At 40.9% G+C, this 17,142-nt stretch overlaps 1 protein-coding gene across 1 annotated transcript in view; it reads right to left on the bottom strand.

Annotated features, from left to right (window-relative positions):
• zgc:173742 (DNA topoisomerase 1) overlaps positions 1-17,142 on the bottom strand; it is a 566,006-nt gene that overhangs the window by 56,292 nt on the left and 492,572 nt on the right. The window lies entirely within an intron of this gene.

Here is a 17,142-nt window from a genome sequence, read left to right as displayed (position 1 = left end):
TGATGACTATATATTGCGATATTATTTATTGTGTAAAAATTAGAGTTCAGTTGCATTTCTTATTATCAGAATATAGAGTTAATGATCCTGATGAAAATAACACATACAGCATGAACTTCATTATTACTTTGTTTTTCTAGAAAGTAAAAGTGCCCAGTTCACAATTCAATACAAATATTAATATCTATATGCACGACACAGGCCACAGTTCTATTAGAATTATAAATAAAATTCTTATATTTTATTCCAACTGTCTGAAATTGATACGAAAAGGCTGATGCCAAATAACTGAAGCACACTCAATCATTTTCTGAATGGAAGCTAAAGGCGCCCAGTACTTATTCTCTTACACATATACTTACTGCCATTCAGCAGGGCCCTGAGGTACTGCATGGTTTACATAATCTATACCCAGAAAGCCCCTCAATTTTGTTCATAAATATGATATACCTCTCTTTTCTGACACTGGTCCCAGCTCCCTCGCATTTGAAAATAGGGGTAACTGAAAGCCATTTATGGTTTGACTGCATTCAGATGCTTGATTATGTTTAACAAGGACTTTGAGGTCCACTGTTTAGTGTTTCAACTCAACCTCATGCACATATTTTTAACCATCACCATTTTTAAATATCACAATCTGTGATATCACAAACACCTCCATTGGTGTAATGTTATTCCCTGGAAAAAGATGCTGAAAAGGTGTTTCAAATTATGGTCAATGAGTTGATGCAGTATGAAGAGTAACAACAAGTGCAAAGATCTCTAGTAATTCAAGGATACATTGAAAGTACACAGTAAAATGTCCAGTGTTAATTCAGCTCTAACAGAGCCTATATGAATCCACTCTGGTAATAGTATATACCTATAAACTCTGTAAAAGTTGATTTAATAAATGTGGATTTGACACTAAACGTTTTACTGTGTGCGCATTTCCTTAAATAATGTTTAATCCATCCATTATCTATACCTGCTTATCCTGGGCTGGCTTGCAGGGGGTGCTGGAGCCTATCCCAGTGTGCATTGGGCAGGAAGCAGGATAACACCCTGGACAGGCCGCCAATCTATCACAGGGCACACATACCATTTACTCACAAACAAAAATGTCAAAATACCTATGGGCAATTTAGAGTCTCCAGTTAGCCTACCTGCATGTCTTTGGACTGTGGGAGGAACCCTACACAGATACAGGGATAGAATGCAAACTCCAGACAGAAAGGCCCAGGCCGGGATTCAAATCCAGGACCTTCGCACTGCACCACCGTACCGCCCATCAATGATGTTTGATACAAATGATAACATTTTCAAAAGAGCAAACATTTGACCGGCCTGAAAAGGACTGTTTGAGTTTATTACCCTGTGATGTAAACGTACTGACACTAATTTGGCATGGGCGATCTGTGATTAATCCAATGGTGGGTAATGGAAGCCAAGAATAGCAAAGCTTAATGTGTCTCGGTCAATCTGCCCTGATAGTATGAGCTTCTTCAACACACTCTTGATTTCTAATGGAGCAATACCTTCTAAAATGATGTGCATTAAGTCCGGTGGAGTTTGTTGGATAACACCAAACACTAGGAATTCAAACATATTAGATTTTTCTATTGATGGATTCTATGTTTTTTTTTTCTTCAAGATTCTGTCCTAACCTTTTCTGTTTTATTCCATTGTCCAAGATCCAATGTCCTTTTAACAGCCGCATTCCTCATCCAAGTACAGCTGCATGCCTTGAAAGTTGCATTCACAATGTCACATTGTCTGCATGGAAACCCACACTCTTTTAATCCAACCAGCTTGTGCTCAGCTATGGCGTCTCCACAGAGGGAGAACAATGCATCATATATCTTTCTCTCCTTTGGCATTTTTAATTGTAACACCATGATAGATCCGAGCCTCCCATTATTCTCTGTGATAATTACATCTTCGCCAGAGCGGTCAGCTGACATCGATAGCAAGCAGTCGTATTGCTGCCAGTTTCGATCTGCACTTTCGGTGTATATTTCCAAGCATGTGAAAATATACCATTAACAGCTTTGACGCATGTGCTCCAAGTGGGTTACACTTTTACCTCATTAGTATATCTGTGTGGCAGTAGGTTTAACCGAAACCGTCCGTGGTCCTTCTTTACCATAGCCAATATTCAAGGATAACTGTTTATTAAAGGTATAAAATAAAAGCAATCTTCTTTGATAGTAAGTACCACTTTTCACCTTGCAAGCAATGTGTGCCACTGGAATTTCCTTTGGCTCCGCAAAGCCAAACTGCTCCTTAATTGCACTGTCCTGCAGGTGTGTTGGCACCAGTCCACCAAATTGATCTATGAAATTGTCAAATAACTCCAATGCATCTTTTCCAAGTAGTTTTCTGCCCCTGTTGAATGCTTCTCATACATTGCTTGCATTTGCTACCCTAAACTTCCCTCCAGCAGTGAGGCTTGACACTACTGCAGCCAAAAACTTCATTTACATCTCTTTGAAAAACAAAATGGAGGAAAACAAAGGGGGAATTGAGGTTCATTTATCAGACGTCCGTGGATCCAGTTGACACCTCCAGTGAAATCCCATGATTCTGTATGTAAAATTTATCATTCGAGAGCACTGGAATGCAGATTTCTGTTAGTTCCGGCTACACTTCTTTAACCCTGGGGTTCAACAGTAAATATGCGGCTTACAACAACTGTCTTACTATTGAGCACCACCATCACTGCCTACTCAACAGCTGTAGTATAATAAACTTGAACAAATGACCTGTAATTGCAGATTAAGCAGACAAACTGCTCTGTTTTGAATCTATATCATACATGTGAGAGATTGGAAGATGATTCTTTTTTCTCATATTTAACACACAGCAGTTCCATGTCTGGTCAGAATCTGGACAGCAGTACCCTGACTTGTGCTGCAGTATCTTCATTTAAAAATAAAAGTAGAATAATGATAATATAGTATCATCAATTGAGCAATAGAAACAATATTGACACAAAATCAATCAATTATTGGGTTGAGTAACGCAACTGCAAAACTATAATCAGAAAATTGCACTAGTCTGAGTCATTCATGGTGCTTTATAGATTCCATATTTAACTTTTCATGCCTCTCATCATCTATTTTCTGTCAAGTCTGTGAGAAAATAATAATAAACCAATGGAGCCTGATTTGTGTGTATTAGTAGCCATTCCGTAAACATTATTAACATAATTCCGTTCCGTTTATTCTGTAGGCCCATTAATACAGTAGTACACAAGCTTGCAAAAGGAAAAACTAAAAAAGATGTGGTAGGCCAATACAGAATGTTATTTTTAATTTACATGCATACATTCTATATAAAGCAGCATTCATATTCGTTTTGAGGGCTCAATTAATTAATTGTTTGGTGAGTTGGCCCTTCACGAAGATGAATATCTCTTGTGAAACAAACGTCCCTGAACTTTTGAAATATCAGCTTTGAATTTTGAGCAAGAGAACAGCTATGACCTTTGTCCTTGCTGTATGTAAGAGTAGGGAAAGTCAAAGCTTTGCAGTTACGGTGCAAACTTATATCTGCGTATAATACAGGGTTCTTGGTTCATTTTTAAGTCATGGATTATGCAGTTGCACAAATACACTTAATATGAATCCATTAAATACAATGTGGCAAGAATTAGAAGAGGGAAGATCACCTCAAGGTTTCCCTGGTGCCACAGATGCTTTATATTAATGCTTGCTCTTCCCTTCCACCATTTTACATTAGACTAATTCTATTGTTGATGATTCAGGAGTCTCTGGATTGGCAGAACATGATCCTTTTATAGAGTATTACCTACTGTAGCCTCTCAAGTGTGTTTTGGCCACGGGTCCTGAATGCATTTTACATCTGCATCCCCCAAACATGTTATTAAAGTCTGGCAAATTTAGCGGTAATTGAAATAAATCTGTTTAATCAAGCTCTCCGGCTATACAATCTGATTTCATTATTGTCAACGTAAACTTGCAGTTCCACAGCGCTGTTCTGAGCCTCAGAATCCCCAGCGTCTTGGCGAAGCTTGCAAGGATCAACTGAGTCCAAAGCTATGATGCGTACAGGGGCTGCTTCGGGTGTACTGGTCGATTGGGCTTCTTCCATTGAGTATTCGTCTGCAGCAGCCTGTCCTGGGCCTACCCACTGATAATGTCCTGACCTGATGCGTCCGCTTATAAGGTGTTTATAGTGGGGGTTTTTTATATGTGATAATGGAATGAAATGTAGCCTGCATGTTATTTATTGAGAGTAATGAATATGTTTAACATATTAAACATATTTATTCTCAGGAATCTCAATAAACTGTCCACCCCCCCCCCCCCTAAGGATGCAAACTATTTTCTTTCCCCAAGCCACACAAAGTTCTATAAGCTTGCTAATTTAATATTAAATAAATAAATAATTAAATAAACATAAAATGTTCACTTGAGATGGGGAAATTGAGTGTATAGCCACGAAATGTTGCTTTGGAATGTTTTGGGAGTGCCCAAAAGTACTTTTTTTGGTGTGGTGGACAGATCTAACCTGTCCAGTATTGATGCAGTCTGCCTTGGACAAATGATACACCTGCTGCTTTGTTTTCTCCGGAACAGATCCTGGCTCAGCATACCCAATGATACTTATGGATAATGTATTACTCCTGCTAATCCCATTTCCTGATTATCTTCCAAATGTCATCACTCATCTTCAAGATGAAAAAATATCTGCAGACAGCACATTTCTGTGAATTCAAAATAAGGTTATAGCGTTTGGATACACCCCCTAATACCCAGCTTTAACCCTAAAACCTACCACTGTATCTAAAATGCTGATGCTAATCCTAGCAGTGTTTAGGGACAGAATCCTTTCAACCTTCTGTTTAGGGGACAGTGATGTAAAAACCTCCAACCTCAGTATTTGAGGACAGACTAAAGAGAGCATTTGGGACAATATCATGATTATGCTGAAGCCGAAATCAAACAGATATATGGCAAAGAATTGCTATAAGAACTAAGAACTACAACTTTACTGCAGTTATAAATTGTACAAACAATATTTCTTCCTTGGTGGAATTAGTGACTCATTTTGTGGGCGTGTTTCAAGGGTTGTTCTCTGCCTTCATATGCTATTAATTTTATTTCCTCCATTTTTTTAATTACTGACTAGCTGCAGCTAACTTGTCCCCACTTAATTGGATGACACACGTTGGCAGTCTCCACGAGCTCATTGCACGTGTGCGTTTAATTTTGGTCTGGTCAACGTGACTTGCTGTAACCACAGTAACCGTGATGCAAAAGGTCACTGAAAGCCAGGAGCATAGAGAACTTTTTGTTGTGAAAGCCTACTGGTTAGAACAGCTGAGAAAAAAAAAATCTGTTGAGCGATTAGTGATTCAGTTGTTGATGAAACAAAATAACAGTTTGTGATGCGGGTTTGATTATATGTTGGGCCTTGGGATGAGTATCTTTGCTTCCCCTGGTGATGAGAGAGACACCTTGTAAAACTTTGTTGGTTTATAAGAAAGTAGTGAGCTCTCTATTTTTTCATTGAAAATGCCTTTGCCATTATTGAAACGCATGTTGTGTTCTGGTTTGCCGGCTCATTATGGATTTTCATAAGTATTTATGATGTGATCAAAGACAGCAAATTATTAGTTAGTGTAGCACCTGCAATTTTCTGATACCAACTGGAGCCTTCTAAAGTAACCAAGTACAGGAAACTTGGTTTTATATAGAATACCTTATACAGAACTTACTGCTGTTTGCGTCATTGATTTCAAGGAGCAAATAAAGAAAATAAATATCCTGGAGATTCTGATGCGGAAAGAAAATGTATTTATTTTATCTGTTTAGCCTGAAATACTTTCCACATTTAATCACTATTCCACTTTATTTGAACACATGACTAATTGAGACAAGTGTGACCGCAGCAGTAGGTATATTTAGATCGGTTACACTGGCTGTGGTGGAAGAGTCCAATGAGTCAATTAAACCTTTAAAAAGCACTGACTGATTAGCTTGTATTTACATATAGGATTTGTCCTGGTCCCAAATGAAATTACTAAAAGAAAAAAGAAAAAAAACAGCAAGAATACAGCAACAATTTGAGAGAGGGAAATGGAATACAGATTACTTTAACGCTTTAAAAAAGCCAATTGCTTAATTAAAATGGCAGGGTCCTTGCATTTTGCTACTCCCCAGCCGAGATGTTGTGGCTGGTGTGTTTTTGTGTGCCCTGCATTTATTCGGCTGTGCGTAATCACAGCCTGAATCAGTGGGCCCTCCTGGGGTAACTCTCCAAAGCTGGAGTGATTAAATTTAAGAGAACAGGGGGAGAAAGTCTCAGTTTATTCCCATTTACTAAATGGCAACAGTAAGATATAATTTGGTGCTTATGAAGGCCATGCTTTTGTCCTCAGAGCCCTTATGGCCATATGAAACAGAATCCGAGAAGAAATGTCAGCCAACTAGATTTAATCAGATTGGACTTCAGCCATGGTGATTATTTGCATTGGTAAACTGCATGGCATTAGGAAGGCTCAGTCCTGTGAAAACAACACGAGCTGCTGGGAGAATAGTGAAGTAATGAAGATGGGAGATAGTACACAGCTAGAATGGTAGAGGAGGTCTTTAAACTAGTGGTGGCACAGATCATTTTGCAAACAGTGCTTGGAGTCCATGATCATTTTCAACAAAACATTTATTTATTATGTATTCATATATAGTCATGAAACAAGAAATTTGTTCTGAATATTGGTTTAAAATGCATTTTAGTTGTATTTGTTACTAGCAGCAGCAGCCCACTGATTTTATTTGGAAACTTCATGCACTTGTTACTGTTAATGCAGTTGCAGATGTTATTTCAATCATTTCCCACTGCTGAACATGAGATCTAGTGGTTAATGTAATAAATTATTATTTTTAAAACACTCATTTATTATTTCTGTGATTTCTCTCACGAGTTTCCATTGATTTTCTTTGACGTGACTACTCTGCGGCTTTAGCCAATATTTTCTGTGACAAACAGCCTTGTTCATAACTGCTATGATTTTATGATATTCTTAACCCATGATGAAAAACTGCATATTTCTTCTCAGTCGCCCCCTCTCATGACATTTTCTTTTCAAAAGTCATATGTGTTCACCTATTTCAAAGCTGTTCGGTACAAATTATCACACATTTCTATTTTGTGTATTGGAGTTCATGAATGCTGCGGCTCGTCTGGTCTTCAACCTCCCCAGACACTCCCACGTAACTCCCCTGCTCACTACCCTCCACTGGCTGCCTGTTATAGCTCGCATCAAATTCAAAACATTGGTCCTAGCATACCAGGCAGTCAAGGGATCAGCCCCAGCATACCTTCACAAGATATTCAAACCCTACATGCCAGCCAGATCCCTCCGTTCTGCTACCTCAGGACGCCTAGCACCTCCCCCTCTTCGCACCTGCACTTCCAGAACACGTCTCCTGTCTGTTCTGGTCCCACGATGGTGGAATGACCTCCCTGTGGAGGTCAGAACAGCTGAGACTGTGAACAATTTCAAACGACGACTGAAGACCCACCTCTTCAGGCTGCACCTCTCTCCATCCCTCCCTTCCCCCCTGTAAATGACTAAACTTAGGGTTGTAACTAGGCAGCTGTTTCATAGGTTAGTTAGTTGATGCGCCTGTCTTAACGACTACTTGTACTTTTATTTATTTTTATTTTTCCATAGATTGCGTTGTTGCCGTTCTCGTTGTTAGTGTTAATCAGTTTAACCATCAGGGTCCAAGTTGAACTATGCGGTTGTTCCCTGTACTTGGACCGGTACTTCTCTCTAGGGGTTTCGTCATACTTGTTCCTGGTTATGGTTATACACTTTGTTGTACGTCGCTCTGGATAAGAGCGTCTGCCAAATGCCTGTAATGTAATGTAATGTAATGAATGCTTTATTTTATGAGTTCCTAAGTGATTGTTCATTGTCCTGTAAACTAAGTGGGTGGTGGTGACAGTTTAGTTAAACATTAGTGTTGCCGGGCTATATTATATCTAGGACTGCTTTTCTAATATGTATTGTTTTTTCATGAAAATATTATACAAATTTCGTCAGTATGTAAGACTCATTTTGAAACAAGTGGCCCATACTGGGTTTTGTTTGTAAAGACCACTTCCCGTGTTTGTTGAGAGATGTTGGTCACGAGTGCCAGTGCAGTTGACTCCAGTATAGGTGTTTCAGCCATCCGTTTCAATGTAAGTCAATGGTAAAAATACGATCAAAATACAAAGTCAGTAATTTGTAATTTCCTACAAGAAAATGTAAAATGTAGTTGCATTTTTTGTAGGTGTTTTTTCTTCATCTAACATCTCCCCATCTGCCAATATGTGACATGGACAAGACTGTAATATTTTGGGAACAAATCACAGATAGTTTGTGTCACTGCCGAGTCCCTGTATCTCACATGCTTACTGGATGACCCAAACGTGGCTAGACTTCATGCCCATATAGGGATTCCCCTTTATTCTACTATGCAGTCTCTGGATTTAATTTGTACAACATGGCGGCACTCAAAAACTGCACTTCTCTGTGGTCTCAAAACTCTTTTCCCCAAGCTCATGGAAAGTTAATGGCTGACATCACAATGACTTGGTCCATATTTTTTCTACAGTCTAGGGTTGGAAGCTTTAAAAGGCTAACAAGTGCAATCTGAGCAAAATTAAGTTGGAAAAACCTATTTGTTAATGTTTTCCAGTTTAGGCCATGCCCACTTAAGGTTTCTATCTGAATACAGATACAGACACAGAACATTTTGGTGGTTGAACACAAACAGATACATATAGTGCCTTTGTTGCACAAATACCTTCATTTACATCAGCTCCATCAAAACAAGCAACACCTACATTGCTTAAAATTGAATTCAATGTTTGAGACCTTTCCCTTGTAGTTACAGTTTTGCTAATTACATTTATCTGATTCAGAGCTTCCTCCCACAGTCCAAAGAAATGCAGGCAGGCTAACTGGAGTATAAGTGTGTGAGTGAATGGTCAGTGAATTGTGTGTGTGCCCTGCGATAGATTGGCAGTCTGTCCAGGATGCATTTCTGCCTCTCGCCCAATGCACGCTGGGATAGCCCACAGCACCCTGCCCAGGATAAGTGGGTATAGAGAATGGATGGATGGATGATTTAGTCTTGGCAGGTCAGCATTGAGCCATGTCACCGAGACCTCCAGCTCCCATTAAGAAAACATTTCTCTTTGACAAACTCACTTTCCAGCAGACCTTGTCTATATTCAGACTTGTTTTGGCTGGAGACCTGCAAGCCTCTTCTGTCAGGCTCATACCTGGTTAGGCTACTTTGTGCCTGGCTAGGCTATCACTCTTGATTAGAGTCCTACCTGGCTTGAGATTTAAGCCAACTCTGATTCTTGACTCAGTTCTGGCTAAAAAAAATGCTAGACCCAATCACAGTTCAAGCAAGTTCTACCCATCAGGAACCAGTGTCTCGAACCAGTTTCTCTAACTTCCCTTTCCAGATGCTGTTGCTATTGAGCACTTAGTGTCGAGACTAGTGCCCAGCTCAATAGAAGAACAAGCTTCTGCACTGTAACTGTCAGTGTCTCTCTGCTCTACTTAACTCTGCCCTAGTGCCTCAGAATGTAATCAGAGTGCTATGTAAGAGAGTTTGAGTGTCAGTGTGAAATTGCAATCAGGACCTAAACAAGGTCTGTGAGCCAACAGCTGCTTCTCAAGAGGGGTCAGAGGTCGACGCTTTCAACTTGCTCATTTGCATAAGCTAACGAAGGCAAGTGCAAATGCTAATCTAGTCAATTAGGGGCTGAATGAGGTTAGCGCACAGCAGCTGTGCTGGCCTGAAGGAAGCTCCTCCCAGCCTTGGCTGCAGCGGTGCAGCATCTGAGAAATCTCTCCAATTGCGTTCTCCCGCTTTCCTCCCTCTCTCCTCTTCCCTATTGCCTGTGTTTTTGTCCTCCTTCTTACCCCTCTGTTGTTATCCTCTCATATTTATTTTATTTTTATGTATACTTCATTTCTGCAGGTCGACTCATTACAAGTAAAATCTCCTTTACAAGAGAGACAAGACGCATAAGTCATGCTCTATATCTCGTCAAGTCTCTCTGCTACTTTTGCGTGTTTGTGTGTTTTATATATTGTCCCTCTCTAAAAGGCACTTGGTTTGGTGTGTCTGTGTGTGTGTGTGTGTGTGTCTGTGTGTGTGTGTGTTGTGTGTGTGTGTGTGCGTGTGAAGAAAGATCTGATTACAGCCGCTGCTTTAAGGCCTAGACAGAGAAGATTAATGGCAGAACATATTTTGCATGACTGAAACTGTAGAGAAAAGAAAAGGAGAGACTAAGCGAAAGAATAGGGATTATGTTTGTGGAGGAGGGAAAAAAGTGACAGGAGACAAGTGCTCATTACATGGCGCTGGATGATGACAGCGTCACTGTGCTGCAGGGGAAACTCCTTAATCGCTTGCTGCGCCAGTCTTTCCAGGGGGAATGGCGTCGTACGGTGGGGTTTCCAAACGACACCAGGCTCACTGTCAGAGATCGCTCTTAATTACACACATTCTGAGAGGCTGTTTATCTGCACCTAATGAGTCTGATAGGGATTAAACAGTCCTCCGTGCAAATTACCCACAATTCCCAGGGAAGTGATATAATAGAGGCCCCGGCAATCTCATACTTTTGAGTGGCAAAGTTTGCTCTTCAGCTTTCAACCATAGCAGAAATAAATTACTCGCACAGGTATATACACACACGCACATGCACACTCACTCACTCGCACACACACACACGCATGCATGCACACACGCACACACTACACGCATGCACACACACGTGTGCAGCACGCTGAATCCCCAATCTGCAGAAATCCTGCAATGGCGGTCCTGAATACAATGATATTCCTGAATCTTAATGACTCTACTGAGAATAGAAAGGCACCCACTGTTTGTCTTGAGGGACAGAAGACTGCAACAGATATTTGGGTATGCAGTTGGTGCAGATGGTGCCAGAAACATTCGCTTTCTTCCGCCATCTTCATGGCACTTCATGCTGGGGTTTCGCTATCTGGCATCAAGAAATGTAATTTAGTGTGTTACGTTTCAGGTTCAGCTCACTTTTTGAACCTGTAGAGTAACAAAACCTAGTATCAGTATCACCTCTGAACTCCCCTTAGGTACTTTGTGTCACTGGTGATTTCAGAACCATGGACAGAGAGTTTTAATACTATGATCCAGCACTCTATTACAGAGTTTCGCTATTCTACTGGCTTATTAAAACCTTCTGACCTGAATGGAGGAGTAAAAAGAAACCTAGCTACCAATGTGGGATTTAAAAATCGCAGCCGATTCTATTACAGGTAGAGATGTAAATCTCAAGGCTTTAGTTTTGGTCTGATAACAGCTTCCCCATTTCACATTAATCTTACTTCAGCTCTAAAGGTGCCTCCCAGCCCTATTCGTTTTAATTCTATGCTTGGGAAAACAGGCTGATACTCAAAGTCCATTCAATTAACCGTCCATCAAGGAAATAGGGAGTTGGGGGGGGGGGGTTTAGAAGTTCTGTGCTCGTTACCGCTACGGTTTTTAAAACCACGACCCCTCATGCTGTCTTTTCAAATTCAGCACTGTTCTCCCGTGAGACCTGCTCTTGCACACTTTCGTCGTCCCAAACGCCACTTAAAACATGTCGCAGAGCTTAATCAGGGCTGTTCTTGGGATTTGGAAAGTCTTTTGTTTCAGCAGGGATGCCAGTAAAATTATACAAATAAACAAACAACCCCACAACAGCCTCGGCACACATTTCCCCCTCGCAGTGTACCTGCACTCCCCGGTGTGCATACACAAACATTCACTTATGCGCAAAAATAATAACAATGAAAAGCAGTGCAAAAACAAAATGTGACCTCTATCACATTTCTTGATAAACTGAATAAATTTATGCAGAGATTTAAAAAACACATATACATTTGTATGTATAACAGATAAATGTTAACATCCCTAATAACAGATGAACAGAATGGAATAAGATAATAAAACAATCACATTTTCAACACATTTTATAGCCTGAAGCATAGGTCCAAGAAAAACAAAAATCTGAAAACTCTCCAGAGTGACAAAACTTTATTAAAATGTCCTTTTCGGCATCAACATATTTTATTTTGTCATGACATTAATTATTGTTTACTGTTTGCATAATTCATTAGATATTATTCCCTCAATGCACAGTATATTCAATACACAGTATGTTCAACGGCACTCTTGATAGTTTTATACAAGTCCAACAGAGATCACACATATTCTATCAGAGACTCTCATATTCAAATTCTGAGGTTGAAATCCCAGTTGCAGTGCTACCGCTGTTCCCTTAAGGTACTTAATCTGAATTGCTTTAGTAAAATACCCTGCTGTATGTGCTATGTGTAAAATTGTATGCCGCGGTGGATAAAGTGACTGTTTAGCAAATAAATAATGCGATTTGTATTATTCTCTCAGCTTCGCCTTCCTCCTCCTCTGCACAGGCAGGCTTTTGATGAAGTCACAAGTGCCGTCTTCATGCGCATAACGGTGCTAAGCAGCTTGTATGTGTAGTCATTCCCTAGAGCCACAACTCAAGGGCGTGAGTACACACCTTTCCTAAACATAAGAGGGAAATCAGCTCCCTAGGCTGAGTACCTCGGTCTTTATCTCATCAAAGGAGGTTTATGCACCTCCCCATGCCTCATCAAATGAACTGTATTTATTGTACCAAGTGGGTGAGGTAGACCGAGGTTCAGACTCAAAGCCGATCTCATATCACGTGAATATGATGCACATGCTGTGTTGGTACACAAAATGAACTCCCATTGAACTGATGATCAAAAGGGCTGGGGGTGGTAGTGGGGGAGTGGGGGAGTGGGGGAGTGGGGTGGGGACACAAACATTCAGAGATGGGAGGGGGCTGGGAAGCGGTACGAGGGTTTCAATCCTTGGAGGAATTTTAGACGTTGCACTGCTGCGAGAAAATAACTGAAATATCATTTAAAATTACTTTCACATATGGGTAAGTGTAGATTTGAGGGAAAAACAACATTATGAACAATCCACCATCATATGCACAAAGGTCGGGGAGTGAGGGAACTCAGTGCCATCTAACAGATGATCCCCTTTGTAACCACAGTGCGCTGAAGCTAACATTATCACCCGCCAAACTTTACCTCCTGTTTGTAATTGCTTTGAAAAATCTCTCCCCACTGTGGAGACTGAAAAAGGCTCGTTAGACTACATTCAACAAATTGTGCTCCTCAACTGCTACATTAGGGGAGAGAAGAGGGGCTCGGTGCAAACTGACATGCACTCCTGCACACACAGTAATGTGCAGATGAATAACAGGCTGTGTGAGACACAGGGGACCAGTACAGCTTTAATATTCCACGCATGCGGAAACTCCTACGCAGGCAGAAATATACACAGACATATCCACACACACACACACACACACACACACACACACACACACACACTGGCACAGGGCTGGGCAGGTGGACAGGTGGTCTGAAGCCCGTGCCTCTGTCGCCCCTTGACAACCAGGTGCCCACATTGCCAAACTCAAATTATTACAATCAATGACCAAGATCCCTCTTTTATTAATCAAAAAATAAGTGCGAACCATGCAGTTATGGCTGCTATTGTCTATCTATGTGAATGAGACTGCTGTGCTGTGAAAATGTACATTGTGACTGAAAAGTACATAATATTAATCAGGTTAAGCTAGTAGTATTGTCCTGATTAATTTTCGCTAAGTTAGCTATTTAGTTTTTACTTTTGTGCACATTTAATCTCATGCATTTAGGACCAACTACATGCCTCCATCAGAGAGTGCATTTCAGTTAAAATTGGTGCTGGTTTGTGACTGTAATATTCAATGAATTTGGTGAAATATCACCAGGCAAAATTGTAATTGTAAGAATAAGAAGGAAAAAGTGAAGTGGCTTATTCAGAAACTGTACCAAGGCATCATGTTTTGCACTTCACATATTACAAATAAAAAATGTAAGACTTTTACCAAATCAAGAATACTTCAATTCAGCAGAAACAATAATTTTTCCAACCCATGACTATGGGTAATATATCTACACAAAGGTCACAGCTCTGGTTCCCGATAGCCAGTTGCTGCCTGCTTCCCGGTTTTAGTTCTCTGCATGTGTTCTGTGCATTCCCTGTGTCTCCTGTCTCATGCTTGCTAATTGTCGCTTTTACAGGATAATTGTTTTCTCACATTCCACGTGTCGTCTTCAGTTATTGTCTGCATGTGTTTCACTGTGTATTTAGGTTCCTGGTTTTGTTCAGTGCTCGTCTTCATGTTTTCCTACATGTCCTTATCCTGGCCGTCTTGCCCAAGTCCCCTGTGTTTAGTTTTACTGGCATCTTACCTCCAGTGCCTTGCTTGTTGTTTTTTCCTGATAAAAAGTCTCTGTGCTGGTCTCTGTGCATGGTACGTCACATGGACATTAGGTCAAACAGGTGTGCATCAGATAACCAAGAGTATATTAAAGTATATGATGTAATAAAAGACAGGTGTAAGATTGACAGGTTTGTCCTTGATAGACAGGTGTATATGGAACCATCAGGCATGTATCATAGACAGGAGTGTGTTCAACAGTAGCAAGGCGCACCATAAAGACTTGTGTGTGTTATACAGACAGGTGCGCGACAGACAGACAGGTGTGTGACTGACCACTTCCTGGTGGTGTCACTAACACACTCCCACTGCATGGCTTCCTCTCACACATCAATCACATCGTCCTTCATAACCGCCGCCTTCATGCTCTTGCCCACTTAAAATGTGAGTCCGCCGTCGCCTCTCAGCGTTAATTGAAATGGTTTAAATAGATCTAATGTGTTTTTCCCGGGTCTGCTCTTCCCGCCCGGAGTAAGAGACCCGCTTTTAAAAGCGTGACCACCTCCCTCACTTTCAAATAACACATCGTCCTCACGCGTTTGGCAGAAAAGATGAGCGGAATTAATTAGACCTTTCCAAAAGGCTGAAGGTTACCGCCGGCAGAGTGCGGCGCGCAGACTTCATTAATAAATTCTTGAGTGAAGGACCTCGCCGGCTCCGCCCCCCTCCTGTTACCTCACAGAGGAGAGGAGAGGCGAGCGAGGAGGAAGAGCCACTTTTGCCTTTTAAGACTCATTTATAGCGCAGACCAACAAGCAAAGACCAGTCCGATAGTGTATGAAGATCCACGTTCATATACAGTGAAAGAGAAGGAATAAATAAAATTAAATAAAGGTAAAATTTTAGCATTATTTTAGCAGCCCTTCCCATTCTCTTAACATGAACACTCACAAATGTTTTTTAAAAAACCCTGTACGTTTGTTACTAATTTGTAATATGCCAGCTCCATGGACAATCTTACTGAAACCCCTGAGAGCACTTACAGGGTCCAGTGGACAATGAAAATAATGGAATAAGGACGAGAGCGAGTGGGAGAGAGAATATGCACCTTTACACCCACGCAAAGTGTTGTGTGTCTGCTTGCGTGTACTGTGTGTTTGAGTCTGGATGCCTGTCGGGGTACGTCCCCACATGTTTTCAAATGCCCTTCCGTTCCACAGGGAGTCCCAATCGCCAGATGTATTTAGAGACATTTGAGAATAAACGAAAAGGTTATAGCCATGGCAACGTTGAAAAACAGTGCCCGCCTGTTCTGAAGGAATGTCAACACTGGATTAATTAGGTATTACAGATAGGAGCAAATAAGGCATGGACCATGAATAACTTTCTTGTTTTTATTTTGCGCATGGATATCTAACATTAGCTGCTACCCAAATCACATAATGCTTGGCCAGGATATTAATTGTGATGCTCAGAATATTTTATTTAAAATTCCAGTGATTTATAGTAATTATCTGTGTCACTATCTGTTGTTGTCAGCACACTATCGGTAATTCCCTTTAAAACTCTGCAAATTCAGTGGGTAAAATGTTCCTGCCTCCCTCTTTTTGACAATTACTGAAAAATGCCCTTGTTTTTCAATCTCAACCCAGAATGCCCAGTTGAAATTGGTCATTCTGGTTTGGGAAAGCTCAATTGGCCTGCCTATTTGCCATCTACATGTCCTCAGAACCAATAACAATTTTGACAATCTAAAGATTTGTGTGACCAGACTCGATCCTCTGTTCATCTTCGCTCATGTCTAAGTCTTTTAGTCTTGGTATTCTATTGGCAGCTCGTCACTATTTTTAAAATCATTTCTTGTATTTCAACAGATAAAAATAATAATTAGTTTATGCACAAGAACAAGAACCCAGCAACAAATGCAAGTCTGGGTTTAAGAACTACATTAACATTTATGTGAAAAAAAAAGAAAACAAACTTGCACACTAGGTGAGAGACAGCAGGTTTGGGCGCACAAACATGACATTGCTCTAACAGTCGTCATGGAAGCTCCAAGTACCCTTAATCTGGCAGGCTACCAATAACAACCACAAATATACAGCCAGCTTTGAAATATTGCATATGTTCCATATCCAAGATGTGCAATACTGATCAAGACTGTGCTGTTTAATGAAACATAAGACGCTGCAGTAAAGGCATCCGAATGGTCATGTGACCACGGCTGAGTCCATCATCTGTGATTTCCCCCCCCCTCATGCCATCTCTCCTTCACTGAGCGCAACCGGATCTCAGACCTCCCCAGCAGATGACCCGACCGTGAACGCGAGACCGGCAGAGCCCACAGGTCAGTTTGCACTCGCTTTCCCACACATAAACCAGACGCTCAGCCAACTTTCTCAAGAGATGTAAGAGAGTTAACAGAGAAAATACATGTATAGACGGAGCCAGTGAGGGGGACAAAGAAAGTGAGAATAAACAGACAGAGAAACAGAGAGACACAGGGAGCTGTATCCACACAGATGGTAGGGATGGTGTTTCATGTGAGCAGTGGATGGATAGTTATGAGCGAGAGGAAGAGGCGTTGAGTATGTTGCAGTAGAGAGAGGCGGTAGAGAGAGAGTGAGGGGATGTTGATCTGTCTGTGGGAGGATGATAAAACTACTTGTCAGAGAAGGAGAGGCGGCTGTCTGCTTCTTTGAGGAGTGCTTTTGCTAAACTGAAGCTCTCTGCATGCTGCCATTCACAGCAGTGTCAGCAATGACAGACATGTAATAATAATAATAATAATAATAA

The sequence above is a fragment of the Anguilla rostrata genome, chromosome 5 (genome assembly GCF_018555375.3).
Source record: "Anguilla rostrata isolate EN2019 chromosome 5, ASM1855537v3, whole genome shotgun sequence".
In the NCBI taxonomy this organism is placed as follows: domain Eukaryota; kingdom Metazoa; phylum Chordata; class Actinopteri; order Anguilliformes; family Anguillidae; genus Anguilla; species Anguilla rostrata.
Note: the sequence above shows the minus strand (reverse complement) of the source record. Positions and strands in the feature narration are given on the sequence as shown.